This window comes from Lutjanus erythropterus, chromosome 6 (assembly GCF_056507025.1).
Source record: "Lutjanus erythropterus isolate fLutEry1 chromosome 6, fLutEry1.hap2, whole genome shotgun sequence".
NCBI classification, from domain to species: Eukaryota; Metazoa; Chordata; class Actinopteri; order Lutjaniformes; family Lutjanidae; genus Lutjanus; species Lutjanus erythropterus.
In genome coordinates this window covers 41,649,129-41,667,622 of record NC_139322.1, presented here as the reverse complement: position 1 = coordinate 41,667,622, position 18,494 = coordinate 41,649,129, and the positions used below count along the sequence as shown (strand labels likewise).

The 18,494-nt window shown below is 58.6% G+C and overlaps 33 non-coding genes across 33 annotated transcripts; all 33 read left to right on the top strand.

Moving 5' to 3' along the window:
- The first annotated feature begins 70 nt into the window (after positions 1-70).
- Positions 71-185, top strand: LOC146325845 (U5 spliceosomal RNA). The gene has a single exon (XR_014770958.1). It is a non-coding gene; the product is annotated as a U5 spliceosomal RNA (small nuclear RNA).
- Positions 186-376: 191 nt separating this feature from the next.
- On the top strand, positions 377-567 carry LOC146325844 (U2 spliceosomal RNA). Its single transcript, XR_014770903.1, has one exon. It is a non-coding gene; the product is annotated as a U2 spliceosomal RNA (small nuclear RNA).
- Positions 568-1,204: 637 nt separating this feature from the next.
- Positions 1,205-1,319, top strand: LOC146325843 (U5 spliceosomal RNA). Its single transcript, XR_014770957.1, has one exon. It is a non-coding gene; the product is annotated as a U5 spliceosomal RNA (small nuclear RNA).
- Positions 1,320-1,515: 196 nt separating this feature from the next.
- LOC146325842 (U2 spliceosomal RNA) lies at positions 1,516-1,706 on the top strand. Its single transcript, XR_014770892.1, has one exon. It is a non-coding gene; the product is annotated as a U2 spliceosomal RNA (small nuclear RNA).
- Positions 1,707-2,343: 637 nt separating this feature from the next.
- LOC146325841 (U5 spliceosomal RNA) lies at positions 2,344-2,458 on the top strand. Its single transcript, XR_014771132.1, has one exon. It is a non-coding gene; the product is annotated as a U5 spliceosomal RNA (small nuclear RNA).
- Positions 2,459-2,659: 201 nt separating this feature from the next.
- Positions 2,660-2,850, top strand: LOC146325840 (U2 spliceosomal RNA). Its single transcript, XR_014770845.1, has one exon. It is a non-coding gene; the product is annotated as a U2 spliceosomal RNA (small nuclear RNA).
- A 632-nt stretch (positions 2,851-3,482) lies between these two features.
- On the top strand, positions 3,483-3,597 carry LOC146325839 (U5 spliceosomal RNA). The gene has a single exon (XR_014770956.1). It is a non-coding gene; the product is annotated as a U5 spliceosomal RNA (small nuclear RNA).
- A 191-nt stretch (positions 3,598-3,788) lies between these two features.
- Positions 3,789-3,979, top strand: LOC146325838 (U2 spliceosomal RNA). The gene has a single exon (XR_014770881.1). It is a non-coding gene; the product is annotated as a U2 spliceosomal RNA (small nuclear RNA).
- Positions 3,980-4,616: 637 nt separating this feature from the next.
- LOC146325837 (U5 spliceosomal RNA) lies at positions 4,617-4,731 on the top strand. The gene has a single exon (XR_014771131.1). It is a non-coding gene; the product is annotated as a U5 spliceosomal RNA (small nuclear RNA).
- A 201-nt stretch (positions 4,732-4,932) lies between these two features.
- Positions 4,933-5,123, top strand: LOC146325836 (U2 spliceosomal RNA). The gene has a single exon (XR_014770844.1). It is a non-coding gene; the product is annotated as a U2 spliceosomal RNA (small nuclear RNA).
- Positions 5,124-5,755: 632 nt separating this feature from the next.
- On the top strand, positions 5,756-5,870 carry LOC146325835 (U5 spliceosomal RNA). Its single transcript, XR_014770955.1, has one exon. It is a non-coding gene; the product is annotated as a U5 spliceosomal RNA (small nuclear RNA).
- A 191-nt stretch (positions 5,871-6,061) lies between these two features.
- On the top strand, positions 6,062-6,252 carry LOC146325834 (U2 spliceosomal RNA). The gene has a single exon (XR_014770870.1). It is a non-coding gene; the product is annotated as a U2 spliceosomal RNA (small nuclear RNA).
- A 637-nt stretch (positions 6,253-6,889) lies between these two features.
- Positions 6,890-7,004, top strand: LOC146325833 (U5 spliceosomal RNA). The gene has a single exon (XR_014770954.1). It is a non-coding gene; the product is annotated as a U5 spliceosomal RNA (small nuclear RNA).
- A 201-nt stretch (positions 7,005-7,205) lies between these two features.
- LOC146325832 (U2 spliceosomal RNA) lies at positions 7,206-7,396 on the top strand. Its single transcript, XR_014770858.1, has one exon. It is a non-coding gene; the product is annotated as a U2 spliceosomal RNA (small nuclear RNA).
- A 632-nt stretch (positions 7,397-8,028) lies between these two features.
- LOC146325831 (U5 spliceosomal RNA) lies at positions 8,029-8,143 on the top strand. The gene has a single exon (XR_014770953.1). It is a non-coding gene; the product is annotated as a U5 spliceosomal RNA (small nuclear RNA).
- A 191-nt stretch (positions 8,144-8,334) lies between these two features.
- LOC146325830 (U2 spliceosomal RNA) lies at positions 8,335-8,525 on the top strand. The gene has a single exon (XR_014770843.1). It is a non-coding gene; the product is annotated as a U2 spliceosomal RNA (small nuclear RNA).
- A 632-nt stretch (positions 8,526-9,157) lies between these two features.
- LOC146325829 (U5 spliceosomal RNA) lies at positions 9,158-9,272 on the top strand. Its single transcript, XR_014770952.1, has one exon. It is a non-coding gene; the product is annotated as a U5 spliceosomal RNA (small nuclear RNA).
- Positions 9,273-9,463: 191 nt separating this feature from the next.
- On the top strand, positions 9,464-9,654 carry LOC146325828 (U2 spliceosomal RNA). Its single transcript, XR_014770917.1, has one exon. It is a non-coding gene; the product is annotated as a U2 spliceosomal RNA (small nuclear RNA).
- Positions 9,655-10,291: 637 nt separating this feature from the next.
- On the top strand, positions 10,292-10,406 carry LOC146325827 (U5 spliceosomal RNA). The gene has a single exon (XR_014770950.1). It is a non-coding gene; the product is annotated as a U5 spliceosomal RNA (small nuclear RNA).
- Positions 10,407-10,607: 201 nt separating this feature from the next.
- LOC146325826 (U2 spliceosomal RNA) lies at positions 10,608-10,798 on the top strand. Its single transcript, XR_014770842.1, has one exon. It is a non-coding gene; the product is annotated as a U2 spliceosomal RNA (small nuclear RNA).
- Positions 10,799-11,430: 632 nt separating this feature from the next.
- On the top strand, positions 11,431-11,545 carry LOC146325825 (U5 spliceosomal RNA). The gene has a single exon (XR_014770949.1). It is a non-coding gene; the product is annotated as a U5 spliceosomal RNA (small nuclear RNA).
- Positions 11,546-11,736: 191 nt separating this feature from the next.
- On the top strand, positions 11,737-11,927 carry LOC146325824 (U2 spliceosomal RNA). Its single transcript, XR_014770847.1, has one exon. It is a non-coding gene; the product is annotated as a U2 spliceosomal RNA (small nuclear RNA).
- A 637-nt stretch (positions 11,928-12,564) lies between these two features.
- LOC146325823 (U5 spliceosomal RNA) lies at positions 12,565-12,679 on the top strand. Its single transcript, XR_014770948.1, has one exon. It is a non-coding gene; the product is annotated as a U5 spliceosomal RNA (small nuclear RNA).
- Positions 12,680-12,880: 201 nt separating this feature from the next.
- On the top strand, positions 12,881-13,071 carry LOC146325822 (U2 spliceosomal RNA). The gene has a single exon (XR_014770836.1). It is a non-coding gene; the product is annotated as a U2 spliceosomal RNA (small nuclear RNA).
- A 637-nt stretch (positions 13,072-13,708) lies between these two features.
- LOC146325821 (U5 spliceosomal RNA) lies at positions 13,709-13,823 on the top strand. The gene has a single exon (XR_014770947.1). It is a non-coding gene; the product is annotated as a U5 spliceosomal RNA (small nuclear RNA).
- A 201-nt stretch (positions 13,824-14,024) lies between these two features.
- On the top strand, positions 14,025-14,215 carry LOC146325820 (U2 spliceosomal RNA). Its single transcript, XR_014770825.1, has one exon. It is a non-coding gene; the product is annotated as a U2 spliceosomal RNA (small nuclear RNA).
- A 637-nt stretch (positions 14,216-14,852) lies between these two features.
- LOC146325819 (U5 spliceosomal RNA) lies at positions 14,853-14,967 on the top strand. The gene has a single exon (XR_014770946.1). It is a non-coding gene; the product is annotated as a U5 spliceosomal RNA (small nuclear RNA).
- A 191-nt stretch (positions 14,968-15,158) lies between these two features.
- On the top strand, positions 15,159-15,349 carry LOC146325818 (U2 spliceosomal RNA). The gene has a single exon (XR_014770899.1). It is a non-coding gene; the product is annotated as a U2 spliceosomal RNA (small nuclear RNA).
- A 637-nt stretch (positions 15,350-15,986) lies between these two features.
- On the top strand, positions 15,987-16,101 carry LOC146325817 (U5 spliceosomal RNA). The gene has a single exon (XR_014770945.1). It is a non-coding gene; the product is annotated as a U5 spliceosomal RNA (small nuclear RNA).
- A 216-nt stretch (positions 16,102-16,317) lies between these two features.
- Positions 16,318-16,508, top strand: LOC146325816 (U2 spliceosomal RNA). The gene has a single exon (XR_014770814.1). It is a non-coding gene; the product is annotated as a U2 spliceosomal RNA (small nuclear RNA).
- Positions 16,509-17,145: 637 nt separating this feature from the next.
- Positions 17,146-17,260, top strand: LOC146325815 (U5 spliceosomal RNA). Its single transcript, XR_014770944.1, has one exon. It is a non-coding gene; the product is annotated as a U5 spliceosomal RNA (small nuclear RNA).
- Positions 17,261-17,461: 201 nt separating this feature from the next.
- Positions 17,462-17,652, top strand: LOC146325814 (U2 spliceosomal RNA). The gene has a single exon (XR_014770841.1). It is a non-coding gene; the product is annotated as a U2 spliceosomal RNA (small nuclear RNA).
- A 631-nt stretch (positions 17,653-18,283) lies between these two features.
- LOC146325813 (U5 spliceosomal RNA) lies at positions 18,284-18,398 on the top strand. Its single transcript, XR_014770943.1, has one exon. It is a non-coding gene; the product is annotated as a U5 spliceosomal RNA (small nuclear RNA).
- Positions 18,399-18,494: the final 96 nt, after the last annotated feature.

The window sequence follows — 18,494 nt, the reverse complement described above, 5'->3', positions numbered from 1 at the left end:
CCGGGCTTACCGTGAGGCCGGGGACTGGGACGACAGACATCTTGGCTGGCGCGGAGGAGAGGGGCTGTACTTACTCGGGTTTCTCTTCAAAGCGCACAAGTCTTTCGCCTTTTACTAAAGACTTCCGTGGAGAGGAACACCAATGAGTTGAACCCATTTTTGGCAGGCTTTGCCCTTTGGCTGAGCCTTGCGCACTTGTGAAAAGCAAAGCAAAGCAAAGCAGCTGTCCTTCAAGTGGGCTCAGAGCCCAGCCATGGAGCCCTTGGGCGGAGGTGCTAAGCAGCGGCCCCCTCTGGTGCGCAGTTGAAACGGCTTCACCGCGGCCGGTGAGGACTGTTCTGGGAGGTGGGGTGGGGCAGCAAGGGGCTGGGGGGTCATCGCTTCTCGGCCTTTTGGCTAAGATCAAGTGTAGTATCTGTTCTTATCAGTTTAATATCTGATACGTCCCCTATAAGGGGACAACATATTAAAGGGATTTTTAGCACCGGGAGCTGAAAAAGGGGCTCGCTCCGTTCACTCCACGCATCGACCCGGTATTGCAGTGCCGCCGGGAACGGTGCACCCTCCTCCTGCCTTGTGGAAAAGCAAAACGCCAGTGCAGATTGAGGGCTCCGTGGCTCAACCGCAAGCCCGGAGACCGAAAAAGACCGGGGTTCAAAGTGGACGGCACCGCGGCCTGAACAGCGTCCTTAACGCCGCCTTGGCTCGCTGGCGTCCCTGCGGACTCGCGCTCTGAAACTACTGCATTTGAGCCTTGACGGCTGGGGAGGGGGAGGGAGCGCGGCTCGGAACGGAACGGAACGGAAAGAGGAGCAAGACAAAGCCTGACAAAAATGCAGCCAGGTTTGCACTTTGGACAGTCAGACAGAGAGGGAATATTGCCCCATTTTGAGCGGTCCTATATGCCCCTTTGAGTGTGCCGGCTGTTTTCCTTCCGGGTTTACAGCCCGTCCTCAGCGAGAGTCTGGAGGCGCCTGAGTCTCCCTGGTGCTCGGTAGCCTGCGCCCTACAGCCGGGACTCATCCTATCCGCGAAGCCACTGCCTGTATAGAGCCTGTGAGAGTGTCGGGGGTGTTGGGGGCCAGGGGCAGGGGCAGGGGCGTGGCCCGGGAGTTTGGCGCACGCTAAGCCAAGCCGGGCTTACCGTGAGGCCGGGGACTGGGACGACAGACATCTTGGCTGGCGCGGAGGAGAGGGGCTGTACTTACTCGGGTTTCTCTTCAAAGCGCACAAGTCTTTCGCCTTTTACTAAAGACTTCCGTGGAGAGGAACACCAATGAGTTGAACCCATTTTTGGCAGGCTTTGCCCTTTGGCTGAGCCTTGCGCACTTGTGAAAAGCAAAGCAAAGCAAAGCAAAGCAGCTGTCCTTCAAGTGGGCTCAGAGCCCAGCCATGGAGCCCTTGGGCGGAGGTGCTAAGCAGCGGCCCCCTCTGGTGCGCAGTTGAAACGGCTTCACCGCGGCCGGTGAGGACTGTTCCGGGAGGTGGGGTGGGGCAGCAAGGGGCTGGGGGGTCATCGCTTCTCGGCCTTTTGGCTAAGATCAAGTGTAGTATCTGTTCTTATCAGTTTAATATCTGATACGTCCCCTATAAGGGGACAACATATTAAAGGGATTTTTAGCACCGGGAGCTGAAAAAGGGGCTCGCTCCGTTCACTCCACGCATCGACCCGGTATTGCAGTGCCGCCGGGAACGGTGCACCCTCCTCCTGCCTTGTGGAAAAGCAAAACGCCAGTGCAGATTGAGGGCTCCGTGGCTCAACCGCAAGCCCGGAGACCGAAAAAGACCGGGGTTCAAAGTGGACGGCACCGCGGCCTGAACAGCGTCCTTAACGCCGCCTTGGCTCGCTGGCGTCCCTGCGGACTCGCGCTCTGAAACTACTGCATTTGAGCCTTGACGGCTGGGGAGGGGGAGGGAGCGCGGCTCGGAACGGAACGGAACGGAAAGAGGAGCAAGACAAAGCCTGACAAAAATGCAGCCAGGTTTGCACTTTGGACAGTCAGACAGAGAGGGAATATTGCCCCATTTTGAGCGGTCCTATATGCCCCTTTGAGTGTGCCGGCTGTTTTCCTTCCGGGTTTTCAGCCCGTCCTCAGCGAGAGTCTGGAGGCGCCTGAGTCTCCCTGGTGCTCGGTAGCCTGCGCCCTACAGCCGGGACTCATCCTATCCGCGAAGCCACTGCCTGTATAGAGCCTGTGAGAGTGTCGGGGGTGTTGGGGGCCAGGGGCAGGGGCAGGGGCGTGGCCCGGGAGTTTGGCGCACGCTAAGCCAAGCCGGGCTTACCGTGAGGCCGGGGACTGGGACGACAGACATCTTGGCTGGCGCGGAGGAGAGGGGCTGTACTTACTCGGGTTTCTCTTCAAAGCGCACAAGTCTTTTGCCTTTTACTAAAGACTTCCGTGGAGAGGAACACCAATGAGTTGAACCCATTTTTGGCAGGCTTTGCCCTTTGGCTGAGCCTTGCGCACTTGTGAAAAGCAAAGCAAAGCAAAGCAAAGCAAAGCAGCTGTCCTTCAAGTGGGCTCAGAGCCCAGCCATGGAGCCCTTGGGCAGAGGTGCTAAGCAGCGGCCGCCTCTGCTGCGCAGTTGAAACGGCTTCACCGCGGCCGGTGAGGACTGTTCCGGGAGGTGGGGTGGGGCAGCAAGGGGCTGGGTGGTCATCGCTTCTCGGCCTTTTGGCTAAGATCAAGTGTAGTATCTGTTCTTATCAGTTTAATATCTGATACGTCCCCTATAAGGGGACAACATATTAAAGGGATTTTTAGCACCGGGAGCTGAAAAAGGGGCTCGCTCCGTTCACTCCACGCATCGACCCGGTATTGCAGTGCCGCCGGGAACGGTGCACCTTCCTCCTGCCTTGTGGAAAAGCAAAACGCCAGTGCAGATTGAGGGCTCCGTGGCTCAACCGCAAGCCCGGAGACCGAAAAAGACCGGGGTTCAAAGTGGACGGCACCGCGGCCTGAACAGCGTCCTTAACGCCGCCTTGGCTCGCTGGCGTCCCTGTGGACTCGCGCTCTGAAACTACTGCATTTGAGCCTTGACGGCTGGGGAGGGGGAGGGAGCGCGGCTCGGAACGGAACGGAAAGAGGAGCAAGACAAAGCCTGACAAAAATGCAGCCAGGTTTGCACTTTGGACAGTCAGACAGAGAGGGAATATTGCCCCATTTTGAGCGGTCCTATATGCCCCTTTGAGTGTGCCGGCTGTTTTCCTTCCGGGTTTTCAGCCCATCCTCAGCGAGAGTCTGGAGGCGCCTGAGTCTCCCTGGTGCTCGGTAGCCTGCGCCCTACAGCCGGGACTCATCCTATCCGCGAAGCCACTGCCTGTATAGAGCCTGTGAGAGTGTCGGGGGTGTTGGGGGCCAGGGGCAGGGGCAGGGGCGTGGCCCGGGAGTTTGGCGCACGCTAAGCCAAGCCGGGCTTACCCTGAGGCCGGGGACTGGGACGACAGAGGTCTTGGCTGGCGCGGAGGAGAGGGGCTGTACTTACTCGGGTTTCTCTTCAAAGCGCACAAGTCTTTCGCCTTTTACTAAAGACTTCCGTGGAGAGGAACACCAATGAGTTGAACCCATTTTTGGCAGGCTTTGCCCTTTGGCTGAGCCTTGCGCACTTGTGAAAAGCAAAGCAAAGCAAAGCAGCTGTCCTTCAAGTGGGCTCAGAGCCCAGCCATGGAGCCCTTGGGCGGAGGTGCTAAGCAGCGGCCCCCTCTGGTGCGCAGTTGAAACGGCTTCACCGCGGCCGGTGAGGACTGTTCCGGGAGGTGGGGTGGGGCAGCAAGGGGCTGGGGGGTCATCGCTTCTCGGCCTTTTGGCTAAGATCAAGTGTAGTATCTGTTCTTATCAGTTTAATATCTGATACGTCCCCTATAAGGGGACAACATATTAAAGGGATTTTTAGCACCGGGAGCTGAAAAAGGGGCTCGCTCCGTTCACTCCACGCATCGACCCGGTATTGCAGTGCCGCCGGGAACGGTGCACCCTCCTCCTGCCTTGTGGAAAAGCAAAACGCCAGTGCAGATTGAGGGCTCCGTGGCTCAACCGCAAGCCCGGAGACCGAAAAAGACCGGGGTTCAAAGTGGACGGCACCGCGGCCTGAACAGCGTCCTTAACGCCGCCTTGGCTCGCTGGCGTCCCTGCGGACTCGCGCTCTGAAACTACTGCATTTGAGCCTTGACGGCTGGGGAGGGGGAGGGAGCGCGGCTCGGAACGGAACGGAACGGAAAGAGGAGCAAGACAAAGCCTGACAAAAATGCAGCCAGGTTTGCACTTTGGACAGTCAGACAGAGAGGGAATATTGCCCCATTTTGAGCGGTCCTATATGCCCCTTTGAGTGTGCCGGCTGTTTTCCTTCCGGGTTTTCAGCCCGTCCTCAGCGAGAGTCTGGAGGCGCCTGAGTCTCCCTGGTGCTCGGTAGCCTGCGCCCTACAGCCGGGACTCATCCTATCCGCGAAGCCACTGCCTGTATAGAGCCTGTGAGAGTGTCGGGGGTGTTGGGGGCCAGGGGCAGGGGCAGGGGCGTGGCCCGGGAGTTTGGCGCACGCTAAGCCAAGCCGGGCTTACCGTGAGGCCGGGGACTGGGACGACAGACATCTTGGCTGGCGCGGAGGAGAGGGGCTGTACTTACTCGGGTTTCTCTTCAAAGCGCACAAGTCTTTTGCCTTTTACTAAAGACTTCCGTGGAGAGGAACACCAATGAGTTGAACCCATTTTTGGCAGGCTTTGCCCTTTGGCTGAGCCTTGCGCACTTGTGAAAAGCAAAGCAAAGCAAAGCAAAGCAAAGCAGCTGTCCTTCAAGTGGGCTCAGAGCCCAGCCATGGAGCCCTTGGGCAGAGGTGCTAAGCAGCGGCCGCCTCTGCTGCGCAGTTGAAACGGCTTCACCGCGGCCGGTGAGGACTGTTCCGGGAGGTGGGGTGGGGCAGCAAGGGGCTGGGTGGTCATCGCTTCTCGGCCTTTTGGCTAAGATCAAGTGTAGTATCTGTTCTTATCAGTTTAATATCTGATACGTCCCCTATAAGGGGACAACATATTAAAGGGATTTTTAGCACCGGGAGCTGAAAAAGGGGCTCGCTCCGTTCACTCCACGCATCGACCCGGTATTGCAGTGCCGCCGGGAACGGTGCACCTTCCTCCTGCCTTGTGGAAAAGCAAAACGCCAGTGCAGATTGAGGGCTCCGTGGCTCAACCGCAAGCCCGGAGACCGAAAAAGACCGGGGTTCAAAGTGGACGGCACCGCGGCCTGAACAGCGTCCTTAACGCCGCCTTGGCTCGCTGGCGTCCCTGTGGACTCGCGCTCTGAAACTACTGCATTTGAGCCTTGACGGCTGGGGAGGGGGAGGGAGCGCGGCTCGGAACGGAACGGAAAGAGGAGCAAGACAAAGCCTGACAAAAATGCAGCCAGGTTTGCACTTTGGACAGTCAGACAGAGAGGGAATATTGCCCCATTTTGAGCGGTCCTATATGCCCCTTTGAGTGTGCCGGCTGTTTTCCTTCCGGGTTTTCAGCCCATCCTCAGCGAGAGTCTGGAGGCGCCTGAGTCTCCCTGGTGCTCGGTAGCCTGCGCCCTACAGCCGGGACTCATCCTATCCGCGAAGCCACTGCCTGTATAGAGCCTGTGAGAGTGTCGGGGGTGTTGGGGGCCAGGGGCAGGGGCAGGGGCGTGGCCCGGGAGTTTGGCGCACGCTAAGCCAAGCCGGGCTTACCCTGAGGCCGGGGACTGGGACGACAGAGGTCTTGGCTGGCGCGGAGGAGAGGGGCTGTACTTACTCGGGTTTCTCTTCAAAGCGCACAAGTCTTTCGCCTTTTACTAAAGACTTCCGTGGAGAGGAACACCAATGAGTTGAACCCATTTTTGGCAGGCTTTGCCCTTTGGCTGAGCCTTGCGCACTTGTGAAAAGCAAAGCAAAGCAAAGCAGCTGTCCTTCAAGTGGGCTCAGAGCCCAGCCATGGAGCCCTTGGGCGGAGGTGCTAAGCAGCGGCCCCCTCTGGTGCGCAGTTGAAACGGCTTCACCGCGGCCGGTGAGGACTGTTCCGGGAGGTGGGGTGGGGCAGCAAGGGGCTGGGGGGTCATCGCTTCTCGGCCTTTTGGCTAAGATCAAGTGTAGTATCTGTTCTTATCAGTTTAATATCTGATACGTCCCCTATAAGGGGACAACATATTAAAGGGATTTTTAGCACCGGGAGCTGAAAAAGGGGCTCGCTCCGTTCACTCCACGCATCGACCCGGTATTGCAGTGCCGCCGGGAACGGTGCACCCTCCTCCTGCCTTGTGGAAAAGCAAAACGCCAGTGCAGATTGAGGGCTCCGTGGCTCAACCGCAAGCCCAGAGACCGAAAAAGACCGGGGTTCAAAGTGGACGGCACCGCGGCCTGAACAGCGTCCTTAACGCCGCCTTGGCTCGCTGGCGTCCCTGCGGACTCGCGCTCTGAAACTACTGCATTTGAGCCTTGACGGCTGGGGAGGGGGAGGGAGCGCGGCTCGGAACGGAACGGAACGGAAAGAGGAGCAAGACAAAGCCTGACAAAAATGCAGCCAGGTTTGCACTTTGGACAGTCAGACAGAGAGGGAATATTGCCCCATTTTGAGCGGTCCTATATGCCCCTTTGAGTGTGCCGGCTGTTTTCCTTCCGGGTTTTCAGCCCGTCCTCAGCGAGAGTCTGGAGGCGCCTGAGTCTCCCTGGTGCTCGGTAGCCTGCGCCCTACAGCCGGGACTCATCCTATCCGCGAAGCCACTGCCTGTATAGAGCCTGTGAGAGTGTCGGGGGTGTTGGGGGCCAGGGGCAGGGGCAGGGGCGTGGCCCGGGAGTTTGGCGCACGCTAAGCCAAGCCGGGCTTACCGTGAGGCCGGGGACTGGGACGACAGACATCTTGGCTGGCGCGGAGGAGAGGGGCTGTACTTACTCGGGTTTCTCTTCAAAGCGCACAAGTCTTTCGCCTTTTACTAAAGACTTCCGTGGAGAGGAACACCAATGAGTTGAACCCATTTTTGGCAGGCTTTGCCCTTTGGCTGAGCCTTGCGCACTTGTGAAAAGCAAAGCAAAGCAAAGCAAAGCAAAGCAGCTGTCCTTCAAGTGGGCTCAGAGCCCAGCCATGGAGCCCTTGGGCAGAGGTGCTAAGCAGCGGCCGCCTCTGCTGCGCAGTTGAAACGGCTTCACCGCGGCCGGTGAGGACTGTTCCGGGAGGTGGGGTGGGGCAGCAAGGGGCTGGGTGGTCATCGCTTCTCGGCCTTTTGGCTAAGATCAAGTGTAGTATCTGTTCTTATCAGTTTAATATCTGATACGTCCCCTATAAGGGGACAACATATTAAAGGGATTTTTAGCACCGGGAGCTGAAAAAGGGGCTCGCTCCGTTCACTCCACGCATCGACCCGGTATTGCAGTGCCGCCGGGAACGGTGCACCCTCCTCCTGCCTTGTGGAAAAGCAAAACGCCAGTGCAGATTGAGGGCTCCGTGGCTCAACCGCAAGCCCGGAGACCGAAAAAGACCGGGGTTCAAAGTGGACGGCACCGCGGCCTGAACAGCGTCCTTAACGCCGCCTTGGCTCGCTGGCGTCCCTGCGGACTCGCGCTCTGAAACTACTGCATTTGAGCCTTGACGGCTGGGGAGGGGGAGGGAGCGCGGCTCGGAACGGAACGGAAAGAGGAGCAAGACAAAGCCTGACAAAAATGCAGCCAGGTTTGCACTTTGGACAGTCAGACAGAGAGGGAATATTGCCCCATTTTGAGCGGTCCTATATGCCCCTTTGAGTGTGCCGGCTGTTTTCCTTCCGGGTTTTCAGCCCATCCTCAGCGAGAGTCTGGAGGCGCCTGAGTCTCCCTGGTGCTCGGTAGCCTGCGCCCTACAGCCGGGACTCATCCTATCCGCGAAGCCACTGCCTGTATAGAGCCTGTGAGAGTGTCGGGGGTGTTGGGGGCCAGGGGCAGGGGCAGGGGCGTGGCCCGGGAGTTTGGCGCACGCTAAGCCAAGCCGGGCTTACCCTGAGGCCGGGGACTGGGACGACAGAGGTCTTGGCTGGCGCGGAGGAGAGGGGCGGTACTTACTCGGGTTTCTCTTCAAAGCGCACAAGTCTTTCGCCTTTTACTAAAGACTTCCGTGGAGAGGAACACCAATGAGTTGAACCCATTTTTGGCAGGCTTTGCCCTTTGGCTGAGCCTTGCGCACTTGTGAAAAGCAAAGCAAAGCAAAGCAGCTGTCCTTCAAGTGGGCTCAGAGCCCAGCCATGGAGCCCTTGGGCGGAGGTGCTAAGCAGCGGCCCCCTCTGGTGCGCAGTTGAAACGGCTTCACCGCGGCCGGTGAGGACTGTTCCGGGAGGTGGGGTGGGGCAGCAAGGGGCTGGGGGGTCATCGCTTCTCGGCCTTTTGGCTAAGATCAAGTGTAGTATCTGTTCTTATCAGTTTAATATCTGATACGTCCCCTATAAGGGGACAACATATTAAAGGGATTTTTAGCACCGGGAGCTGAAAAAGGGGCTCGCTCCGTTCACTCCACGCATCGACCCGGTATTGCAGTGCCGCCGGGAACGGTGCACCTTCCTCCTGCCTTGTGGAAAAGCAAAACGCCAGTGCAGATTGAGGGCTCCGTGGCTCAACCGCAAGCCCGGAGACCGAAAAAGACCGGGGTTCAAAGTGGACGGCACCGCGGCCTGAACAGCGTCCTTAACGCCGCCTTGGCTCGCTGGCGTCCCTGCGGACTCGCGCTCTGAAACTACTGCATTTGAGCCTTGACGGCTGGGGAGGGGGAGGGAGCGCGGCTCGGAACGGAACGGAAAGAGGAGCAAGACAAAGCCTGACAAAAATGCAGCCAGGTTTGCACTTTGGACAGTCAGACAGAGAGGGAATATTGCCCCATTTTGAGCGGTCCTATATGCCCCTTTGAGTGTGCCGGCTGTTTTCCTTCCGGGTTTTCAGCCCATCCTCAGCGAGAGTCTGGAGGCGCCTGAGTCTCCCTGGTGCTCGGTAGCCTGCGCCCTACAGCCGGGACTCATCCTATCCGCGAAGCCACTGCCTGTATAGAGCCTGTGAGAGTGTCGGGGGTGTTGGGGGCCAGGGGCAGGGGCAGGGGCGTGGCCCGGGAGTTTGGCGCACGCTAAGCCAAGCCGGGCTTACCCTGAGGCCGGGGACTGGGACGACAGAGGTCTTGGCTGGCGCGGAGGAGAGGGGCTGTACTTACTCGGGTTTCTCTTCAAAGCGCACAAGTCTTTCGCCTTTTACTAAAGACTTCCGTGGAGAGGAACACCAATGAGTTGAACCCATTTTTGGCAGGCTTTGCCCTTTGGCTGAGCCTTGCGCACTTGTGAAAAGCAAAGCAAAACAAAGCAGCTGTCCTTCAAGTGGGCTCAGAGCCCAGCCATGGAGCCCTTGGGCGGAGGTGCTAAGCAGCGGCCCCCTCTGGTGCGCAGTTGAAACGGCTTCACCGCGGCAGGTGAGGACTGTTCCGGGAGGTGGGGTGGGGCAGCAAGGGGCTGGGGGGTCATCGCTTCTCGGCCTTTTGGCTAAGATCAAGTGTAGTATCTGTTCTCATCAGTTTAATATCTGATACGTCCCCTATAAGGGGACAACATATTAAAGGGATTTTTAGCACCGGGAGCTGAAAAAGGGGCTCGCTCCGTTCACTCCACGCATCGACCCGGTATTGCAGTGCCGCCGGGAACGGTGCACCCTCCTCCTGCCTTGTGGAAAAGCAAAACGCCAGTGCAGATTGAGGGCTCCGTGGCTCAACCGCAAGCCCGGAGACCGAAAAAGACCGGGGTTCAAAGTGGACGGCACCGCGGCCTGAACAGCGTCCTTAACGCCGCCTTGGCTCGCTGGCGTCCCTGCGGACTCGCGCTCTGAAACTACTGCATTTGAGCCTTGACGGCTGGGGAGGGGGAGGGAGCGCGGCTCGGAACGGAACGGAACGGAAAGAGGAGCAAGACAAAGCCTGACAAAAATGCAGCCAGGTTTGCACTTTGGACAGTCAGACAGAGAGGGAATATTGCCCCATTTTGAGCGGTCCTATATGCCCCTTTGAGTGTGCCGGCTGTTTTCCTTCCGGGTTTTCAGCCCGTCCTCAGCGAGAGTCTGGAGGCGCCTGAGTCTCCCTGGTGCTCGGTAGCCTGCGCCCTACAGCCGGGACTCATCCTATCCGCGAAGCCACTGCCTGTATAGAGCCTGTGAGAGTGTCGGGGGTGTTGGGGGCCAGGGGCAGGGGCAGGGGCGTGGCCCGGGAGTTTGGCGCACGCTAAGCCAAGCCGGGCTTACCGTGAGGCCGGGGACTGGGACGACAGACATCTTGGCTGGCGCGGAGGAGAGGGGCTGTACTTACTCGGGTTTCTCTTCAAAGCGCACAAGTCTTTCGCCTTTTACTAAAGACTTCCGTGGAGAGGAACACCAATGAGTTGAACCCATTTTTGGCAGGCTTTGCCCTTTGGCTGAGCCTTGCGCACTTGTGAAAAGCAAAGCAAAGCAAAGCAAAGCAAAGCAGCTGTCCTTCAAGTGGGCTCAGAGCCCAGCCATGGAGCCCTTGGGCAGAGGTGCTAAGCAGCGGCCCCCTCTGGTGCGCAGTTGAAACGGCTTCACCGCGGCCGGTGAGGACTGTTCCGGGAGGTGGGGTGGGGCAGCAAGGGGCTGGGTGGTCATCGCTTCTCGGCCTTTTGGCTAAGATCAAGTGTAGTATCTGTTCTTATCAGTTTAATATCTGATACGTCCCCTATAAGGGGACAACATATTAAAGGGATTTTTAGCACCGGGAGCTGAAAAAGGGGCTCGCTCCGTTCACTCCACGCATCGACCCGGTATTGCAGTGCCGCCGGGAACGGTGCACCTTCCTCCTGCCTTGTGGAAAAGCAAAACACCAGTGCAGATTGAGGGCTCCGTGGCTCAACCGCAAGCCCGGAGACCGAAAAAGACCGGGGTTCAAAGTGGACGGCACCGCGGCCTGAACAGCGTCCTTAACGCCGCCTTGGCTCGCTGGCGTCCCTGTGGACTCGCGCTCTGAAACTACTGCATTTGAGCCTTGACGGCTGGGGAGGGGGAGGGAGCGCGACTCGGAACGGAACGGAAAGAGGAGCAAGACAAAGCCTGACAAAAATGCAGCCAGGTTTGCACTTTGGACAGTCAGACAGAGAGGGAATATTGCCACATTTTGAGCGGTCCTATATGCCCCTTTGAGTGTGCCGGCTGTTTTCCTTCCGGGTTTTCAGCCCATCCTCAGCGAGAGTCTGGAGGCGCCTGAGTCTCCCTGGTGCTCGGTAGCCTGCGCCCTACAGCCGGGACTCATCCTATCCGCGAAGCCACTGCCTGTATAGAGCCTGTGAGAGTGTCGGGGGTGTTGGGGGCCAGGGGCAGGGGCAGGGGCGTGGCCCGGGAGTTTGGCGCACGCTAAGCCAAGCCGGGCTTACCGTGAGGCCGGGGACTGGGACGACAGAGGTCTTGGCTGGCGCGGAGGAGAGGGGCTGTACTTACTCGGGTTTCTCTTCAAAGCGCACAAGTCTTTCGCCTTTTACTAAAGACTTCCGTGGAGAGGAACACCAATGAGTTGAACCCATTTTTGGCAGGCTTTGCCCTTTGGCTGAGCCTTGCGCACTTGTGAAAAGCAAAGCAAAGCAAAGCAGCTGTCCTTCAAGTGGGCTCAGAGCCCAGCCATGGAGCCCTTGGGCGGAGGTGCTAAGCAGCGGCCCCCTCTGGTGCGCAGTTGAAACGGCTTCACCGCGGCCGGTGAGGACTGTTCCGGGAGGTGGGGTGGGGCAGCAAGGGGCTGGGGGGTCATCGCTTCTCGGCCTTTTGGCTAAGATCAAGTGTAGTATCTGTTCTTATCAGTTTAATATCTGATACGTCCCCTATAAGGGGACAACATATTAAAGGGATTTTTAGCACCGGGAGCTGAAAAAGGGGCTCGCTCCGTTCACTCCACGCATCGACCCGGTATTGCAGTGCCGCCGGGAACGGTGCACCCTCCTCCTGCCTTGTGGAAAAGCAAAACGCCAGTGCAGATTGAGGGCTCCGTGGCACAACCGCAAGCCCGGAGACCGAAAAAGACCGGGGTTCAAAGTGGACGGCACCGCGGCCTGAACAGCGTCCTTAACGCCGCCTTGGCTCGCTGGCGTCCCTGCGGACTCGCGCTCTGAAACTACTGCATTTGAGCCTTGACGGCTGGGGAGGGGGAGGGAGCGCGGCTCGGAACGGAACGGAACGGAAAGAGGAGCAAGACAAAGCCTGACAAAAATGCAGCCAGGTTTGCACTTTGGACAGTCAGACAGAGAGGGAATATTGCCCCATTTTGAGCGGTCCTATATGCCCCTTTGAGTGTGCCGGCTGTTTTCCTTCCGGGTTTTCAGCCCGTCCTCAGCGAGAGTCTGGAGGCGCCTGAGTCTCCCTGGTGCTCGGTAGCCTGCGCCCTACAGCCGGGACTCATCCTATCCGCGAAGCCACTGCCTGTATAGAGCCTGTGAGAGTGTCGGGGGTGTTGGGGGCCAGGGGCAGGGGCAGGGGCGTGGCCCGGGAGTTTGGCGCACGCTAAGCCAAGCCGGGCTTACCGTGAGGCCGGGGACTGGGACGACAGACATCTTGGCTGGCGCGGAGGAGAGGGGCTGTACTTACTCGGGTTTCTCTTCAAAGCGCACAAGTCTTTCGCCTTTTACTAAAGACTTCCGTGGAGAGGAACACCAATGAGTTGAACCCATTTTTGGCAGGCTTTGCCCTTTGGCTGAGCCTTGCGCACTTGTGAAAAGCAAAGCAAAGCAAAGCAAAGCAAAGCAGCTGTCCTTCAAGTGGGCTCAGAGCCCAGCCATGGAGCCCTTGGGCAGAGGTGCTAAGCAGCGGCCGCCTCTGGTGCGCAGTTGAAACGGCTTCACCGCGGCCGGTGAGGACTGTTCCGGGAGGTGGGGTGGGGCAGCAAGGGGCTGGGGGGTCATCGCTTCTCGGCCTTTTGGCTAAGATCAAGTGTAGTATCTGTTCTTATCAGTTTAATATCTGATACGTCCCCTATAAGGGGACAACATATTAAAGGGATTTTTAGCACCGGGAGCTGAAAAAGGGGCTCGCTCCGTTCACTCCACGCATCGACCCGGTATTGCAGTGCCGCCGGGAACGGTGCACCCTCCTCCTGCCTTGTGGAAAAGCAAAACGCCAGTGCAGATTGAGGGCTCCGTGGCTCAACCGCAAGCCCGGAGACCGAAAAAGACCGGGGTTCAAAGTGGACGGCACCGCGGCCTGAACAGCGTCCTTAACGCCGCCTTGGCTCGCTGGCGTCCCTGCGGACTCGCGCTCTGAAACTACTGCATTTGAGCCTTGACGGCTGGGGAGGGGGAGGGAGCGCGGCTCGGAACGGAACGGAACGGAAAGAGGAGCAAGACAAAGCCTGACAAAAATGCAGCCAGGTTTGCACTTTGGACAGTCAGACAGAGAGGGAATATTGCCCCATTTTGAGCGGTCCTATATGCCCCTTTGAGTGTGCCGGCTGTTTTCCTTCCGGGTTTTCAGCCCGTCCTCAGCGAGAGTCTGGAGGCGCCTGAGTCTCCCTGGTGCTCGGTAGCCTGCGCCCTACAGCCGGGACTCATCCTATCCGCGAAGCCACTGCCTGTATAGAGCCTGTGAGAGTGTCGGGGGTGTTGGGGGCCAGGGGCAGGGGCAGGGGCGTGGCCCGGGAGTTTGGCGCACGCTAAGCCAAGCCGGGCTTACCGTGAGGCCGGGGACTGGGACGACAGACATCTTGGCTGGCGCGGAGGAGAGGGGCTGTACTTACTCGGGTTTCTCTTCAAAGCGCACAAGTCTTTCGCCTTTTACTAAAGACTTCCGTGGAGAGGAACACCAATGAGTTGAACCCATTTTTGGCAGGCTTTGCCCTTTGGCTGAGCCTTGCGCACTTGTGAAAAGCAAAGCAAAGCAAAGCAAAGCAAAGCAGCTGTCCTTCAAGTGGGCTCAGAGCCCAGCCATGGAGCCCTTGGGCGGAGGTGCTAAGCAGCGGCCCCCTCTGGTGCGCAGTTGAAACGGCTTCACCGCGGCCGGTGAGGACTGTTCCGGGAGGTGGGGTGGGGCAGCAAGGGGCTGGGGGGTCATCGCTTCTCGGCCTTTTGGCTAAGATCAAGTGTAGTATCTGTTCTTATCAGTTTAATATCTGATACGTCCCCTATAAGGGGACAACATATTAAAGGGATTTTTAGCACCGGGAGCTGAAAAAGGGGCTCGCTCCGTTCACTCCACGCATCGACCCGGTATTGCAGTGCCGCCGGGAACGGTGCACCCTCCTCCTGCCTTGTGGAAAAGCAAAACGCCAGTGCAGATTGAGGGCTCCGTGGCTCAACCGCAAGCCCGGAGACCGAAAAAGACCGGGGTTCAAAGTGGACGGCACCGCGGCCTGAACAGCGTCCTTAACGCCGCCTTGGCTCGCTGGCGTCCCTGCGGACTCGCGCTCTGAAACTACTGCATTTGAGCCTTGACGGCTGGGGAGGGGGAGGGAGCGCGGCTCGGAACGGAACGGAACGGAAAGAGGAGCAAGACAAAGCCTGACAAAAATGCAGCCAGGTTTGCACTTTGGACAGTCAGACAGAGAGGGAATATTGCCCCATTTTGAGCGGTCCTATATGCCCCTTTGAGTGTGCCGGCTGTTTTCCTTCCGGGTTTTCAGCCCGTCCTCAGCGAGAGTCTGGAGGCGCCTGAGTCTCCCTGGTGCTCGGTAGCCTGCGCCCTACAGCCGGGACTCATCCTATCCGCGAAGCCACTGCCTGTATAGAGCCTGTGAGAGTGTCGGGGGTGTTGGGGGCCAGGGGCAGGGGCAGGGGCGTGGCCCGGGAGTTTGGCGCACGCTAAGCCAAGCCGGGCTTACCCTGAGGCCGGGGACTGGGACGACAGAGGTCTTGGCTGGCGCGGAGGAGAGGGGCTGTACTTACTCGGGTTTCTCTTCAAAGCGCACAAGTCTTTCGCCTTTTACTAAAGACTTCCGTGGAGAGGAACACCAATGAGTTGAACCCATTTTTGGCAGGCTTTGCCCTTTGGCTGAGCCTTGCGCACTTGTGAAAAGCAAAGCAAAGCAAAGCAGCTGTCCTTCAAGTGGGCTCAGAGCCCAGCCATGGAGCCCTTGGGCGGAGGTGCTAAGCAGCGGCCCCCTCTGGTGCGCAGTTGAAACGGCTTCACCGCGGCCGGTGAGGACTGTTCCGGGAGGTGGGGTGGGGCAGCAAGGGGCTGGGGGGTCATCGCTTCTCGGCCTTTTGGCTAAGATCAAGTGTAGTATCTGTTCTTATCAGTTTAATATCTGATACGTCCCCTATAAGGGGACAACATATTAAAGGGATTTTTAGCACCGGGAGCTGAAAAAGGGGCTCGCTCTGTTCACTCCACGCATCGACCCGGTATTGCAGTGCCGCCGGGAACGGTGCACCCTCCTCCTGCCTTGTGGAAAAGCAAAACGCCAGTGCAGATTGAGGGCTCCGTGGCTCAACCACAAGCCCGGAGACCGAAAAAGACCGGGGTTCAAAGTGGACGGCACCGCGGCCTGAACAGCGTCCTTAACGCCGCCTTGGCTCGCTGGCGTCCCTGCGGACTCGCGCTCTGAAACTACTGCATTTGAGCCTTGACGGCTGGGGAGGGGGAGGGAGCGCGGCTCGGAACGGAACGGAACGGAAAGAGGAGCAAGACAAAGCCTGACAAAAATGCAGCCAGGTTTGCACTTTGGACAGTCAGACAGAGAGGGAATATTGCCCCATTTTGAGCGGTCCTATATGCCCCTTTGAGTGTGCCGGCTGTTTTCCTTCCGGGTTTTCAGCCCGTCCTCAGCGAGAGTCTGGAGGCGCCTGAGTCTCCCTGGTGCTCGGTAGCCTGCGCCCTACAGCCGGGACTCATCCTATCCGCGAAGCCACTGCCTGTATAGAGCCTGTGAGAGTGTCGGGGGTGTTGGGGGCCAGGGGCAGGGGCAGGGGCGTGGCCCGGGAGTTTGGCGCACGCTAAGCCAAGCCGGGCTTACCGTGAGGCCGGGGACTGGGACGACAGAGGTCTTGGCTGGCGCGGAGGAGAGGGGCTGTACTTACTCGGGTTTCTCTTCAAAGCGCACAAGTCTTTCGCCTTTTACTAAAGACTTCCGTGGAGAGGAACACCAATGAGTTGAACCCATTTTTGGCAGGCTTTGCCCTTTGGCTGAGCCTTGCGCACTTGTGAAAAGCAAAGCAAAGCAAAGCAAAGCAAAGCAAAGCAAAGCAAAGCAGCTGTCCTTCAAGTGGGCTCAGAGCCCAGCCATGGAGCCCTTGGGCGGAGGTGCTAAGCAGCGGCCCCCTCTGGTGCGCAGTTGAAACGGCTTCACCGCGGCCGGTGAGGACTGTTCCGGGAGGTGGGGTGGGGCAGCAAGGGGCTGGGGGGTCATCGCTTCTCGGCCTTTTGGCTAAGATCAAGTGTAGTATCTGTTCTTATCAGTTTAATATCTGATACGTCCCCTATAAGGGGACAACATATTAAAGGGATTTTTAGCACCGGGAGCTGAAAAAGGGGCTCGCTCCGTTCACTCCACGCATCGACCCGGTATTGCAGTGCCGCCGGGAACGGTGCACCCTCCTCCTGCCTTGTGGAAAAGCAAAACGCCAGTGCAGATTGAGGGCTCCGTGGCTCAACCGCAAGCCCGGAGACCGAAAAAGACCGGGGTTCAAAGTGGACGGCACCGCGGCCTGAACAGCGTCCTTAACGCCGCCTTGGCTCGCTGGCGTCCCTGCGGACTCGCGCTCTGAAACTACTGCATTTGAGCCTTGACGGCTGGGGAGGGGGAGGGAGCGCGGCTCGGAACGGAACGGAACGGAAAGAGGAGCAAGACAAAGCCTGACAAAAATGCAGCCAGGTTTGCACTTTGGACAGTCAGACAGAGAGGGAATATTGCCCCATTTTGAGCGGTCCTATATGCCCCTTTGAGTGTGCCGGCTGTTTTCCTTCCGGGTTTTCAGCCCGTCCTCAGCGAGAGTCTGGAGGTGCCTGAGTCTCCCTGGTGCTCGGTAGCCTGCGCCCTACAGCCGGGACTCATCCTATCCGCGAAGCCACTGCCTGTATAGAGCCTGTGAGAGTGTCGGGGGTGTTGGGGGCCAGGGGCAGGGGCAGGGGCGTGGCCCGGGAGTTTGGCGCACGCTAAGCCAAGCCGGGCTTACCGTGAGGCCGGGGACTGGGACGACAGACATCTTGGCTGGCGCGGAGGAGAGGGGCTGTACTTACTCGGGTTTCTCTTCAAAGCGCACAAGTCTTTCGCCTTTTACTAAAGACTTCCGTGGAGAGGAACACCAATGAGTTGAACCCATTTTTGGCAGGCTTTGCCCTTTGGCTGAGCCTTGCGCACTTGTGAAAAGCAAAGCAAAGCAAAGCAAAGCAAAGCAGCTGTCCTTCAAGTGGGCTCAGAGCCCAGCCATGGAGCCCTTGGGCAGAGGTGCTAAGCAGCGGCCCCCTCTGGTGCGCAGTTGAAACGGCTTCACCGCGGCCGGTGAGGACTGTTCCGGGAGGTGGGGTGGGGCAGCAAGGGGCTGGGTGGTCATCGCTTCTCGGCCTTTTGGCTAAGATCAAGTGTAGTATCTGTTCTTATCAGTTTAATATCTGATACGTCCCCTATAAGGGGACAACATATTAAAGGGATTTTTAGCACCGGGAGCTGAAAAAGGGGCTCGCTCCGTTCACTCCACGCATCGACCCGGTATTGCAGTGCCGCCGGGAACGGTGCACCTTCCTCCTGCCTTGTGGAAAAGCAAAACGCCAGTCAGATTGAGGGCTCCGTGGCTCAACCGCAAGCCCGGAGACCGAAAAAGACCGGGGTTCAAAGTGGACGGCACCGCGGCCTGAACAGCGTCCTTAACGCCGCCTTGGCTCGCTGGCGTCCCTGCGGACTCGCGCTCTGAAACTACTGCATTTGAGCCTTGACGGCTGGGGAGGGGGAGGGAGCGCGGCTCGGAACGGAACGGAAAGAGGAGCAAGACAAAGCCTGACAAAAATGCAGCCAGGTTTGCACTTTGGACAGTCAGACAGAGAGGGAATATTGCCCCATTTTGAGCGGTCCTATATGCCCCTTTGAGTGTGCCGGCTGTTTTCCTTCCGGGTTTTCAGCCCATCCTCAGCGAGAGTCTGGAGGCGCCTGAGTCTCCCTGGTGCTCGGTAGCCTGCGCCCTACAGCCGGGACTCATCCTATCCGCGAAGCCACTGCCTGTATAGAGCCTGTGAGAGTGTCGGGGGTGTTGGGGGCCAGGGGCAGGGGCAGGGGCGTGGCCCGGGAGTTTGGCGCACGCTAAGCCAAGCCGGGCTTACCCTGAGGCCGGGGACTGGGACGACAGAGGTCTTGGCTGGCGCGGAGGAGAGGGGCTGTACTTACTCGGGTTTCTCTTCAAAGCGCACAAGTCTTTCGCCTTTTACTAAAGACTTCCGTGGAGAGGAACACCAATGAGTTGAACCCATTTTTGGCAGGCTTTGCCCTTTGGCTGAGCCTTGCGCACTTGTGAAAAGCAAAGCAAAGCAAAGCAGCTGTCCTTCAAGTGGGCTCAGAGCCCAGCCATGGAGCCCTTGGGCGGAGGTGCTAAGC